Source organism: Muscardinus avellanarius, assembly GCF_963383645.1.
Source record: "Muscardinus avellanarius genome assembly, chromosome: 7".
Lineage (NCBI taxonomy): Eukaryota > Metazoa > Chordata > Mammalia > Rodentia > Gliridae > Muscardinus > Muscardinus avellanarius.
Window position 1 is genome coordinate 74,728,313 of NC_137793.1, and position 13,097 is coordinate 74,741,409.

The 13,097-nt window shown below is 38.4% G+C and overlaps 1 protein-coding gene across 2 annotated transcripts in view; it reads left to right on the forward strand.

Annotated features, from left to right (window-relative positions):
• Window positions 1–13,097, forward strand: part of USH2A (usherin) — a gene marked incomplete at both ends in the record, with an annotated part of 871,783 nt that overhangs the window by 679,335 nt on the left and 179,351 nt on the right. The window lies entirely within an intron of this gene.

A 13,097-nucleotide genomic window follows, 5' to 3' on the forward strand; every position in this document is an offset into this window, starting at 1 on the left:
AGTATTAACTTTTTTTTTCAAACAAACAGTAAGATGCATTTTCATTCCCCAAGGATGTGCTCATAGATAATGGGAGTAAGACAGCCACCAATCCCCTGGAAGGTGGGGGGAAATCAGCTAGAAGCTAGCGTTTATCTACTAAGTGGGTGATTAACACACTGAGCTAGCTGACAGTTGACTGGTTGTGACTATTCGTTATTACTATTAGTGTTAATGAATAGTAATTGCATTATATTTATTATGTATTATAACATTGTTTATTATAATTAGCCTTAATAATATATTAGCAGTACTGTATTGCATATAGTGATTAATAATAATTAATATGCTTGAATGTAACTTCCAAAGAGAAGAGATGTATTTTCCAACTTACCCAATCTGAAGCAGCATCTCCAACATCCTACCACATCATCTTGTTTTATTCTAATCATCGATCTCTCGCTGCCAGATATTTATTATATGTTTTCTGTCTTTTTATGTCTTCCTTCACTCAAATATAGGTTCCAAGATAGCAAGGACCTGGTCTACCTCATTCAGTGTTATTTCTCTAGTTTCTAGACTAATTCTTAGCATGCTAATAGAAGTTAAATAAATGTTTGGGAAATAAATTTAATATGTGCCAAATACTCTCCTAAGTACTTGGCATGTACTGTCTAATTTAATTATCATTACAGACCTATGGTGTAGAGAGAATCATTAACTCTATTATTTAAAAAAGAATATTTTGAGAGGTTGAATAATATAGTTTATTATTTGGGTCTACTGAATCATCCCAAAGACTGTTGTAAGTTTAGATGCTGAGACCACAAGCAAGATTTTATAAATGTTTGTGTTTCCCTTATTATTCAGCCACCTACTTTTAAGACCTGAGTGAACGAATCCTTCCTTTGGACTGCACACTTTGCTAAGGGTGTTGACAGCAGCACAGATAATGAAACTCATAGAAGTGCAGAAAGGCCTGGAAAATTTGCCTGGATTTTCAAGAGAAGCAAGTCATCCTATACATGTGAAAAAGCAAACTTAGCACATTGTTTTTAAATTCCATAAAACTCTGACATGCAATCAAACCATCATTGGCAGAATCTTCCCTTTTTTTCCCGGAAGTGCCTTAAGCCTGAGGAAGCTGGAGGAAGATGTACTCCTGTGTAGACGCCTAACATATTTACGTACTAGCACATTGTTTCCTTCTCTCAAGATTCTGGGCTAAACCAGTGATAATGAGTAAGGGGAAGTAAGACAGCCACCAATCCCCTGGAAGGTGGGGGGAAATCAGCTAGAAGCTAGCATTTATCTACTAAGTGGGTAATTAACACACTGAGCTAGCTGACAGTTGACTGGTTGTGACTATTCGTTATTACTATTAGTGTTAGTAATGAAACTGGCTTCTTATATCTTATTTCACTTGAAGTGAAAATTGTCAACAAGTGATTGAAATAGTGTTTATATAATATGAGCTTAGCTTTACATAAGGCTTTTTCATTTAAATTTTTTTCACTTTGACTCATTTGATTCCCATAACATCCCTATAGGCAAGGAATATATATATATGTGTATATATATATATATATATATATATATATATATATATTTTTTTTTTTTTTGGGTGGTGGTACTGGGGTTCCTGGAAGCCCTTCTACCTCCGGGCTACACTCCCAGACCTATTTTTACATTTTTATTTGGAAACAGGGTCTCCTAAGCCAGCGTGCGGGGCTGGCTTCGAACCTGCGCGATCCTCCTGTCTCTGCCTCCCAAGCGCAGGGATTACAAGCGTGCGCCACCACGCCCGGCAGCAAGGAATATTTTTAATAACCACTTTTGAAAGATAAAGAAAACCATCTTACCCAAAGTCACCATGGCATTTGTAACGGTGAGGAAACTGTTTTGGGAGCCCTGTTGGGCTCCTGAAACTGTTACAGTGAGGTGTATAGCTACAGGTTCTTGCTCTGAGCTATGTATAGAAAACACAAGCTCAAACTCTTGCTGGAAGCTTTAAACAATTATATTATTACAGAGACAGAAAGATAGGACAGAGTTAATAAAGCTCTATACCAGAGGTAGTATGGGGGTGGTGACTTGAAAAGAAGTCACCCAAGTTTTTCTGGACCCAGGACATTTTCTAGCCAGTCTTTTGACCAGACTGGACCTGTCTTTCTCTGTGGCAGATCTTTTGATGTGGGAATTCCTTCCTATAAACCTGCCCTATCTCCAGCACAAACCCCAAGTCTTTTGTTACACCCCAAAAAGTGTTCGATTATGTGGAGTCTGGGATCTCTTGGAGGCTCATGGCATCCTCCCGTATCCTAGGGAAGTTCCCTTGGGCCTGGAACTCTGTAGGTCTTTCCCTGAAGCTTCTGACTTTCTAATACTGACATTATTGATACATTTTGGAACCATTTCCCAATACTGGTTCATTAATACATTTTGAAGCCTTTTTTCCAATATTAGCACATTAATACAGTTTGAAGTCCTTTCCCAATACTGGTACAACATTCACTGCCTCCACCTATATGAAAAACAGACTACTGTTCCATTTCAACAAAATAAGCTATGTTCTAGAGGGGACTTTGGTCTGAATATAGATTACTGCTTCTGAGGTGCTCCTAGAAATAGGAAATCTGACAAGTGTACAATAGTTGCCAGTGCAGTGGACTCAGGGCTGCTACAACACTATGGAAGACATGGTGGTGGAACTAAAACAATGGAATGCTAGAACTCTGAAAACCAAGTTATGGCCCTTCATGACTTTATACTAGTAAAAGTTTCACAATAAATGAAGAAACAAAGCTAAAGTAATTTCTTAGAGTATTTATCTGTGTAACCAGCACTAGCTTTGAGTTGTTGCCAACTATACTGGTTTGCAATTTATAGAAACTAGCATTTCTATGCCAACAGATGAAATTCAATTGCAGTGTTCAAATCATCAGGATTGATGGCCTCATTAATTATAAAATAATGGCAAAGATTTTTCTTTAAATTTCCTCGCTCTTCCAGTTCTTCCTTTCATTGTAATTTGTAGTCAATATTTTCACATCAGAGAGGATTTCATGCGCATACTCTGGTGCCAGAAATTCTCTTTAATTTAAATAAATAGATTAAAGTTTTTCTGTTACCATTTTAATTTTTATAAGATAGAAAATGAAAAGGTCCCTTCAAAGTCTGATCCATTCCTCTATTCTGTTTTAAATAGAATTAAAGAAAATATCGCTTGGGCAATGCAGCCCTGAAAGGATTTCTCTGTTGAGTAAGAAAATGAATCCTCATTGAGCAAAACAGTCCTAAGTACAAAGCCTTCTGTATGCAGTTCCTCTGTGATCAGAACAGAGCTAGACAGTAGATAGATAATCTAAAGCCTGAGATCTATATAGTGTTAAGCATTTTATCTGCCAAAGAAAATTCAGTTCCGTGGTTAGCTGAGTGACGAAATGTAGTACAGAAGTATTTTTTTTTATGTGAATGACTGCTTTATTGAGTTCATGGACTGAACTAAAATAATCAAACTTATTTCTCATTCCATCTCAAATGTTTGATGAAGAGCTGCCTGAACCCCCTAGGAAAAATATTTTTATTTTCTCATCATTTCCAAAACCTTGGCATTCCCTAAGCAACAGAGCACTAATGAAGCTGTAGTGCTAGTCTTCCTGGAGCCTGAAATATCTAGGTCCTTAGAATGACAGCCAGGAAACCCAGCACCTCGTTTCAGCCCCATTGTCTCCATGCTTATTTTTAATTACCTCAAAGCTTTAGAAACATGATCCCGTAAATGCTTTGTGGGAATAGTGGCGAATGCACTCATCATGTGAAATCCATAAATTGCTTATAATCCTCTCAAGATGTTAAAAAAAGCATTAAGTAATTGAAGACAGGAAGTCCTCAGTTAATTATTTAGAGGTGTTATCAATGCTTTAAGTAAACTGAAGCATTTTCTGCTATCTCACTGAGCTGAATGCCCACAGGGACAAAGGAGTGGCAGCCACCATCTTCTCATATTCACTAATGCAAACAGTGCAGAGGAGCTTGTCAATAAAAGACCTTTCCATAGCGTTTATTGCTAAGCTCATTCACGGTCCTGCACAGAACAATTGGGGTGTCCGCCATGGCATTGTTTCACTTTGGGTCTAAACTGCATTGTGTGTCAGCCTTCTGATGTCAGCTTAGGAGTCAAAAAAAGGTAAAAGGATTAACTAAATTATTAAATCCACCAGGAAAAATAAATGAATTAATTGTGTCCTCCTTAGCAGCAGGTATGGCGAGGGCCTACGTGTCTCTTTGCTCTGGGGAAACGTTTCCATTGTAATTAATTAAAAGTTGCTCATCACTGCATTTCACTGAAAAGAAAAGGCCCATCATTAAATTAGCAAGGAGAACAACCTGCCTTCCTTCCTCATGCCCCTAAAAGCTAATGAAAACCTCTTATGTTGAATAACATAAACTCTCAAAACACTGGTGGTAGAAGAAAGTGTAATTCTAATGTTATGCTGAAACAGGTCTCTTACACATCACTTTTGAAAATGAGAACATATTTTGATCATTATATAACAAAATATGGAGCAGAATTTTACATTAGGTGGCTACTATGTGCTCCCATAGTGATTTTTTCTTACCGTCCTTATTACATTTGGCTATAATGTCCTCTTTTATTGTCCCCATTCCTCAACTAGTAGGTAAGGCTTTTTTAAAAACAGAATAGATTCCTATCTGCCACCATGTTCCTAGTATCTATCACAGCACTTTAAATATTCAGAACTATTTGTTGAGTGAATAAATACTGAATAGTAAATTCCAGCATCCAAATGATTATATTCTGTTTTGATTTCATTACCTAACGTATTTAAATCATTTTAATTTTTTTTTGTGGATCATATTGAAATTGGCATACAATCAGACTGTTCTTGGTGCTCTCTCTCCCCCACTTCCCCTCCCCACTCCCAACAATGAGTGTCCAGTATTGCGGTTTGGCGCCCTTAGAAAGAGGGAAAGCTGCCCCACGTGGGTGCCAAATATGTTGCGGTGAAATATGTTCAGTGTGTGAGGGGAGAAATAATTCCCCCAACACAACCACACAAACAGAAAAATTGTGGGTCCTTGTCCTAAGCTAAGTATAGATTCACATTAGCCCGGACTCTTGCTGAAGATTTAAAGAAGTTTATTAAAAAGATAGTAATACAGGAGATAGTTACAGCCCTATGCCAGAGAATGGCACAGGGGGGCAATTCAAGTGAATTCACCAAAAAACCCCATTATGCTGAGTGTTCATATCCTGACCAAGTCTGTAGCAGGTCCTTTGATATGTAGATATGTTGCCCTATCTCTTAGCCCAGTTTCTGCTGTCTCCATCCCAGCCTGATCTGCCCCTCGGAGGCAGGAGGGAGGGCAACCCTGTCTCTGGGCACAGACCTCCACACCTTTTGTTACACTCCCAAGATGTGTTAAATTGCTTCTCTAGTATCTGGGATTTCTTCCCATCCTTGAGGCAGTTTGTCTTTCTTTAGAAATGTAAAGAACCCTTTTCCTGGCTTTTTGTTTACTTCTCTTTAGAAATGTAAAAAGAACCTTCTTCCTGACAATCCTGGCTTTCTTTAGTACAAAGGATATATTTTTTAACATTGGCAATCTTTCCCAATACTGGTACATCAATATTTTTTGAAACCTCTTCCCAATACTAGTACACCCAGGTTGACCATGCTACATTCATACTTTCACACATATTCAGATGTAGCTCCTCCATCAATCAACCTCAGCTTTCTTCCTCTCCTACCCTACCATTTCAGCTTTACTGAGGTTTTCCCTCCATTATCTGGAGTCCCTCTAGTATTCCTAATACTCCCTAGTTTGGGCATATTCGAGAAAAGAAAAAGAGATAGAGCAACATATTGAAACAGGGGTTTCTTGAGAGGAAACCTGGAGTTTCCTCAAGATAAAATGGAGTTCCCTAAGAAGGAACTCGACATTTTCTTACTTGGTTTTTGTCTACAGTGAGCGAAGAATAACACCCGCAGACCTCAGGAAGGGGAGGATAAGGTTTATTGGAAGCAGCAGGGAATGGGGGGAGGGTGGCTAAAAACCCCAAAGGGGCTGGAACTCTGGGTCCAGCAGCTGCCTTCAGGACAATACTTGAGAGTAGCCCAAGCCGAATTGCCTTCAGGTGCAGGCTGCTTTCTTCCAGAGTTCACGTGATCTGCCAGGAGAGAATAGAAAAAGAGACCGAACACCTCAAAGGGGCTGTCAGGTCTCTGTTGTCCAAGTGCCGTCAATTACAAACTACTTTCTCCCAGAGTCCACACGATCTGCCAGAAAAGAGGTACAGGTCACCCCTAGGGGCCCTGGTTAGCCTTGATGTCCAGCAGAGGTCTTCAGGTCACTACTCGAGAGTCGCCCAAGCCACGTGCCCTCAGATGCACTCTGCCTTCTCTCAGGGCCAACACAACCTGCGAGAGAGAGAACAGCTCCCCAAAAGGGGAAGGGGTCCCGAGAGGGAAAGCCCCAATTGCTGATCCCTAAGGGTCATTGCCCACTGTTTGCAAGTCCACTTTTGGTTAAGGTGACTTTGGGAATTCTGGGAAGCAGCTCTCAGGATTTGCATAGGGTATTTGCAAGTCCTTTGAAGGGTCTCCTTTCAGGAATGCCAGACTTGCTTGGTGGGTTTGTTGATTAGTAAACAGATGGCTTTGTGAAGCTCTGGCCTTCTTATCTCTGAGCCTTTGGAATTTCAGGCATTTGTCGCCCCTCAGGAAACCAGGAAACTCAGGAAATTAGCTTTTTTCTATGGAGGCCTTTTCCCTATCTGCCTATTTCCTTTCTATCTCCTCAATATCTACATATCAAAGGACCTGCCACAGACTTGGTCAGGATAAGAACACTCAGCATACTGGGGTTTTTTTGGTGAATTCACTCGAATTGCCCCCCGTGCCATTCTCTGGCATAGGGCTGTAACTATCTCCTGTATTTCTATCTTTTTAATAAACTTCTTTAAATCTTCAGCAAGAGTCCCTTCCCTTTTCGTCACTTAATATAATGTTCTCCAGGTCTTTCCATCTTCTTGCAAATGACATTATTTTGTTCTTCTTTATAGCTGAGTAGAATTCCATTGTGTATATTTTCCATAATTTTGCAATCCATTTCTCTGTTAATGGAGACCTAGGTTGGTTCTATATTTTGGCTATTAAGAATCGTGCTACTCTGAGCATGGGTATGCATATGTTACTATTACTGTCTCTGATTTCCTCCCCTTTGGAAAGATACGCAGGAGTGGTATAGCTGGATCATATGATAGATCTATTCCCAGTTTTTTAAGGAATCTCCACATTGATCTGCATAGTGGCTGAACTAGTTTGCACTCCTACCAACAATGTAAAAGAGTTTCTCTTTCTCTACATCCTCACCAGCATTTTTTGTTATTTGATTTCTTTATGCTCGCCACTCTGATTGGGGTTAGATAGAATCTCAGCATAGCTTTAGTTTGCATCTTCCTAATGGCTAATGATGTTGAACATCTTTTCATATATGTATTGGACATTTATATCTCTTCTTTTATGAAGTATCTATTCAGTTCAGTTGTCCATTTCTTGATTGGCTTATATGTTTTGCTAGTATATTGGCACAACAACAGGCATACTGACCAGTGAAAAAGAATAGAAGATACAGAAACAAACACACACACCTATAGTCAATTGATTTTTGACAAAGGGGTCAAATTCATACACTGGAGAAAAGACAGCCTTTGCAACAAGTGGTGCTAGGAGAATTGGCTATTCATTTGTAGAAAGATGGAGCTAAATCCTTACCTCTCACCATGCACAGGAATCAAACTCAAGGTGGATCAAAGACTTAGAAATTAGATCAGAGACTGTGAAGTTATTAGAGGAGGGCATAGGATCAACACTACAACATATAGGCACAGGCAGTAACTTTTTCAACAAGACCTCCAAAGTGCAGGAAATTAAAGCAAGAATTAATAAGTGGGATGACATCAAACTAAAACGTTTCTTCTCATCAAAGGAAACCATCAAGAACTTAAAGAGAAAGCCTACGGAATGAGAGAAGATCTTTACCAGCCACCACTCTGATAGAGGACTAATCTCCAGAAGATGCAAAGAACTCAAAAGACTGTGCACTAGCAAAACAAATATTTAATTTTTTTTGTGTGGTACTAAGAATGGAACCCTTCTACCTCCAGGCTACACTCCCAGACCTATTTTTATATATATATATATTTTTTTTAATTGGAAACAGGGTCTCTTAAGCCAGAGAGGCTGGCTTTGAACCTGTGCAATCCTCCTGTCTCCTCCTCCCAAACATGAAGATTACAAGTGTATGCCACCATGCCCAGCCTGGAAATATTTAAATCTTAAGCAGGACTGGCCTCAAAATTTGCAGGGATCATTGGGTCCCTTGTTCAGAAATTACTAAGAAGTTTGAGACAGCAAAAGGAGAATATTGAATTAAAAAGGGTGCTTCTAAGCATGAGAACTTTTTTTGCACAGGCTACAAGCCTACACAGCCACGCCTGACCTCTAACTGGATTTATTGGCAGTCTATTTCTTGAATTGAAATCAGAAGAAAACTAGGATGGTGATCATGTTCACAGAGCAGCACAGGAGCTTGTCCTGTGGTTGGTTGTTGTAATGCCCTGGGCTACGTTTCCCTACCTACCACTTAACTACCGCCCAGTAAGCAATGGACCTGTGAAAATAGAAATAAGAAAAACTAGCTTCATGCCTGACTACTTAGAGAGAGAGATAGGATAGCATTAACCATTTTTTTTCCCTTTGTTTAAACCGTTTTTCAATATTAATGCCAAAGTATTATAGTCAACGGTTGCCTAGACAGTATTTTTATTTTATTTTATTTTTGGCAGTACTGGGGATGGAACCCAGGCATTCTACCTCTGAGCTATACCCCCAGCCCTGTTTCTTTATTCTTTACTTTGGAATAGGGTCTCAGTCAGCAAACCATGATCCTTCTCCTAGACAATATATATGTAGATAAATAGATAGATAGAGATATAAATATAGATTTTTTTTTTTTTTTTTTGCTGTACTGGGGATGGAACCCAGAGACATTCTACCTCTAAGCCACACTCCCAGCCCGCTTTTTTATTCTTTATTTTTGAAACATGGTCTCACTGAGTTGCAGAAAGCCTCACTAAGTAGCTGAGGCTGTCTTCAAACCATGATCCTTTTGTCTCTGCCTTCTGAATGCTGGGATTACAAACATGTGCCACCACGCCCAGCTAGACAATAATTTTTAAGAGATAAAATACCTTACCTGAAACCTCAGGTATTCCAAGATACTTTTCTGGACTATTTTTTATTTTGTTTTGTCACAAGTGTACCAACCAACCCCTTCCTTCCATAATGCCCTTGTTCTTATGCGTTTGAACAATATCAGAATTTGTTGCTACCTTATGCCACATTTTGTTTGTAGAGAAGCAAACTCTGCCTGAAATACAAAGAAGAAGCCTCTTTCCTGCACCACATTGCACTCTAAGGAAAATAAATGTATATTAAAACACTGTCACTAAAACCAAAAAGAAGGGTCTTTTCTCAGTGACTATCTGAATAAAGTTTGCAATGTCTATTGATATTTGGAAAGAGCCTTCCAGAAAAACTCATCTAGGGAGAAGTTCTTGGGATGAATCTAATCATCACAATATATTAGAGGAGGGGGCCTAAGCTATGGCCTAAAATGTCACAAGATATACATAATGAAGAATGCAAATTAGCTTGTATCTGGAAGTCAGACAAAAAGTCATGAGGTTATCTCACTATCATTTGTAATGCCAGAGTCTCTTTGCTTTGATCTCCAGTTAATATGAAGTACCAAGTTTGTTCATAGAGCAGTCACACAGGAAATGGAGTATAGTGCCAGTGACTGCTCACTGGGGGCAGAAAATTATTTTGCCATAGTGGAATGGGGGTCTACTGGGATTGTACTGGGCAGTACCTCCAAAAGAAAGAGAGGACTTTAGCACGTGAACCAAAGTAGTTTTTAATCAAATTCTATAACACATCTTATAATTTAAAGGTATCATAGATATCTCCAAAGTAACTTTATGATGCTTCAGATATCAGTTTTGACCATCTAGATTTTCAAATCTAGATTAGCCTAAAGTAAAATCCCAGTATCACTCTACCCATCAGTCAAGATCGCCAGAGGATGCCAGAAGTTCTTGGAAATCACCATGAGCAGGGATGTATGGAGAGAATTATGTGGCAACTTTTCAAGCAAGTGGAATTAAAAGAAAGCACTATTATTATAGGAGAGCAGACTCAATGTGTGAGCCAGGTTGGCCAAGCCAGACATTCAGTTTGGATAAATTGGTGCCAGGACAGGTTACTTGGCCACTGGACAATATTTGATAATCACCTAATGAAACTGTCTTGAGATAACCTGGGCCTCAGCATTGAAACTTATCACTAATCGTGCTGACCAAAGAACCCATAGAATTATATTTTTTTAGTTGGAACATAAAAATTTATCTATTTAGGAGGCACCATATTCTATTTCAATATATGTATATACTGTATAATGTTCGAATTTATCCCCTCATTTGTCATTTCTTTGTGAAGAAAACATTTAAGATCTTTTCTTTAAGCTTCTTTGAAATATTCAATATATTATTGGGATTGATAAACACTCTACTGTGCGGCAGTACTCTAAAACTTTTCTCTAAAACTTTTTTTTTTCCCTATCGATCACTCTTTTAAATTATACATTGTTTAGGGCCATTTAGCAATTCTTAAAAACATAACAAATAACATTATAAAATAATTGGCTGAATGCTGCAAAGTATCACTTACTATCTATCCGGAATTATAATGGACAAAGTGCCTTTTCCTGATGATTTATCTGGAGATTAAAAATTAAAAGCAAGCTGTTCTTTATCTAGTGCATCAGATGTAACTAACTGACATAGACATGGGTTTTCTTTGCCAAATCATATTTTTATGAACCACGATCAGACATTTTGCAGTCCCTTTTTAACACACATTTACTCTTGAAAGTAATGTTACTTGGAAGTGTAATTGTAATGAGTTTGGTTATAGTATGCCTCTTTCCTTGAAAAGAGAACACGATTCCCTGTAGGGAAATTCGGGTAATTTGCAGCCACACTCATCTTCACTCTCCTGAAATGTTAAATACTTGGCTTTCCTCCATGCATTTGCCTCTCTCTACTCTACAACTGCTATTTCCTCCTCTTCTAACTCGATGCAGAGCACTTGAATGATGTTTTCTTTTCTCCTTCTACTCTTCGACTTCGGGATTAAGTTACAGTCAGAATGGTTCCTTCGAGACATCTCTTTATTTCCCTCTTCTCATCCTGATCAATTCATGAGTAGTTTTCAATTGGTGTGCCCTTTTCATTGCCTGTTGCTAATATTTCATATAAATCTCATTTTAAGGACTACCAATAGGGGCTTACTTAAAGTGACAGCAAATTCCAGTTGAAATGTGTGCATCTTATTGAGTTTTACAGAGGCATATATATGAAAGGTCATTTGGTTCCTATAAATCACCGATGCCTGATTGGGAGATGATGCTTCTCTTGTAGATTATTTTAACCAAGCCTCCTAGTAATCCAGTCCTCTTGGCCATATGGAAAACACAAAATCTTTACAAAGTATAGAAAAATCATGAAATTAAACACTATCTGTCCTTGAGTTAATCTGCAGCCCAGTTAAGCAGTTTACATTATCAGGCCCACAATTTACAGCTGTGAAAATGGAGATAGCTAGAAGCCCTTGATTATCGTTGGTAAGTAGGTGACTAATAGAACTCCGAGAGTCTAACTTCAGACTCTGGTCTTCTGACAGCCGTGTGCTCTCCAGACTCAGCACAGGACTCATGATGATATTCAAGTGGCAATATAGAAACATATATTACCACTTGGATTATTACCTGGGAGGCTAAGGCAGGAGGATACAAATTTGAAGCCAGCCTAAGAAACTTAGCAAGATTCTATCTCAAGATAGAAAAAAAGATCTGGGGGTGTTGCTCAATGGCAAAATATCCCTGGGTTCAATACCCAGTACTGAATAATAATAATAATAATAATAATAATAATAATAATAATAATAATTAATAATAATAACAATAATAATAATAATATGTGTGTGTGTGTGTGTGTGTGTGTGTGTGTGTGTGTGTGTGTGTGTGGTACTGGGAATGGAACCCAGGGGCATTCTACCTCAGACCTATACCCCCAGTCCTATTTTATTCTTTATTTTGAAACAGTCTTAAGTTACAGAGGGCCTCACTAAGTAGCTGAGGCTGTCTGCAAACCACGATCCTCCTGTCTCAGCCTTCCAAGTATTGGGATTACAAGCATGTGCCATCATGCTTAGCAATATAATATTTTTAAAGAGCTGTTTTAATCGTTTCTATTATTTTGATGTCTTCTAATGTTTAAACTTCAAAGGGAAGGCACTCATTGATGAATTTTAGTTTCTTTAGCTAGAGTTCTTCTGTGATGGCAAGAGAAGAAGGCTCATTGTTCATATGCTTGTCCCCACCCCAACCTGACCACTTATTCACTAAGTGAATATTTAGCTCTTTGATTTTCTGTATTCCTGCCTATAAAGCAAAATTAATAATTCCTGTTTTGGTAATATTCAAGGAAAAACCTCTTCACATACATAATAGATTGCCTGTGTGGTTACTAATTTTCTATCCCAATGTTTGTACTCTTTCTCTCTATACAAAGGAAAATCATTTAGGGTGGCATAATACTAACTTCTATAGTTTCCATGTATTATGTATCTCTATGTATTGGCATATGACATTAATTGTAATTTTAGAAATAGTATCATTTAGGATTTTTTTAAGTACCAGGTATGAAATCCAGGGGCATTCTACCTCTGAGCTACACTCCCAGTCCTATTTTTTATTTTTTATTTTGAAACAGGGTCTTACTGAGATAAAAAAAAAAGGTCCTCACTAAATACCTGAGGCTCTCCATGAACCACGATGCTCCTGTCTCAGCCTCCCAAATGCTGGGATCACAGCTAGGAGATTTTATTTTACAAGCAAACCTACTTGACATATGAGCACTTACTAGCTCATGATAGTGAGAAATCAGGTGTAGACTTTAGGCATGG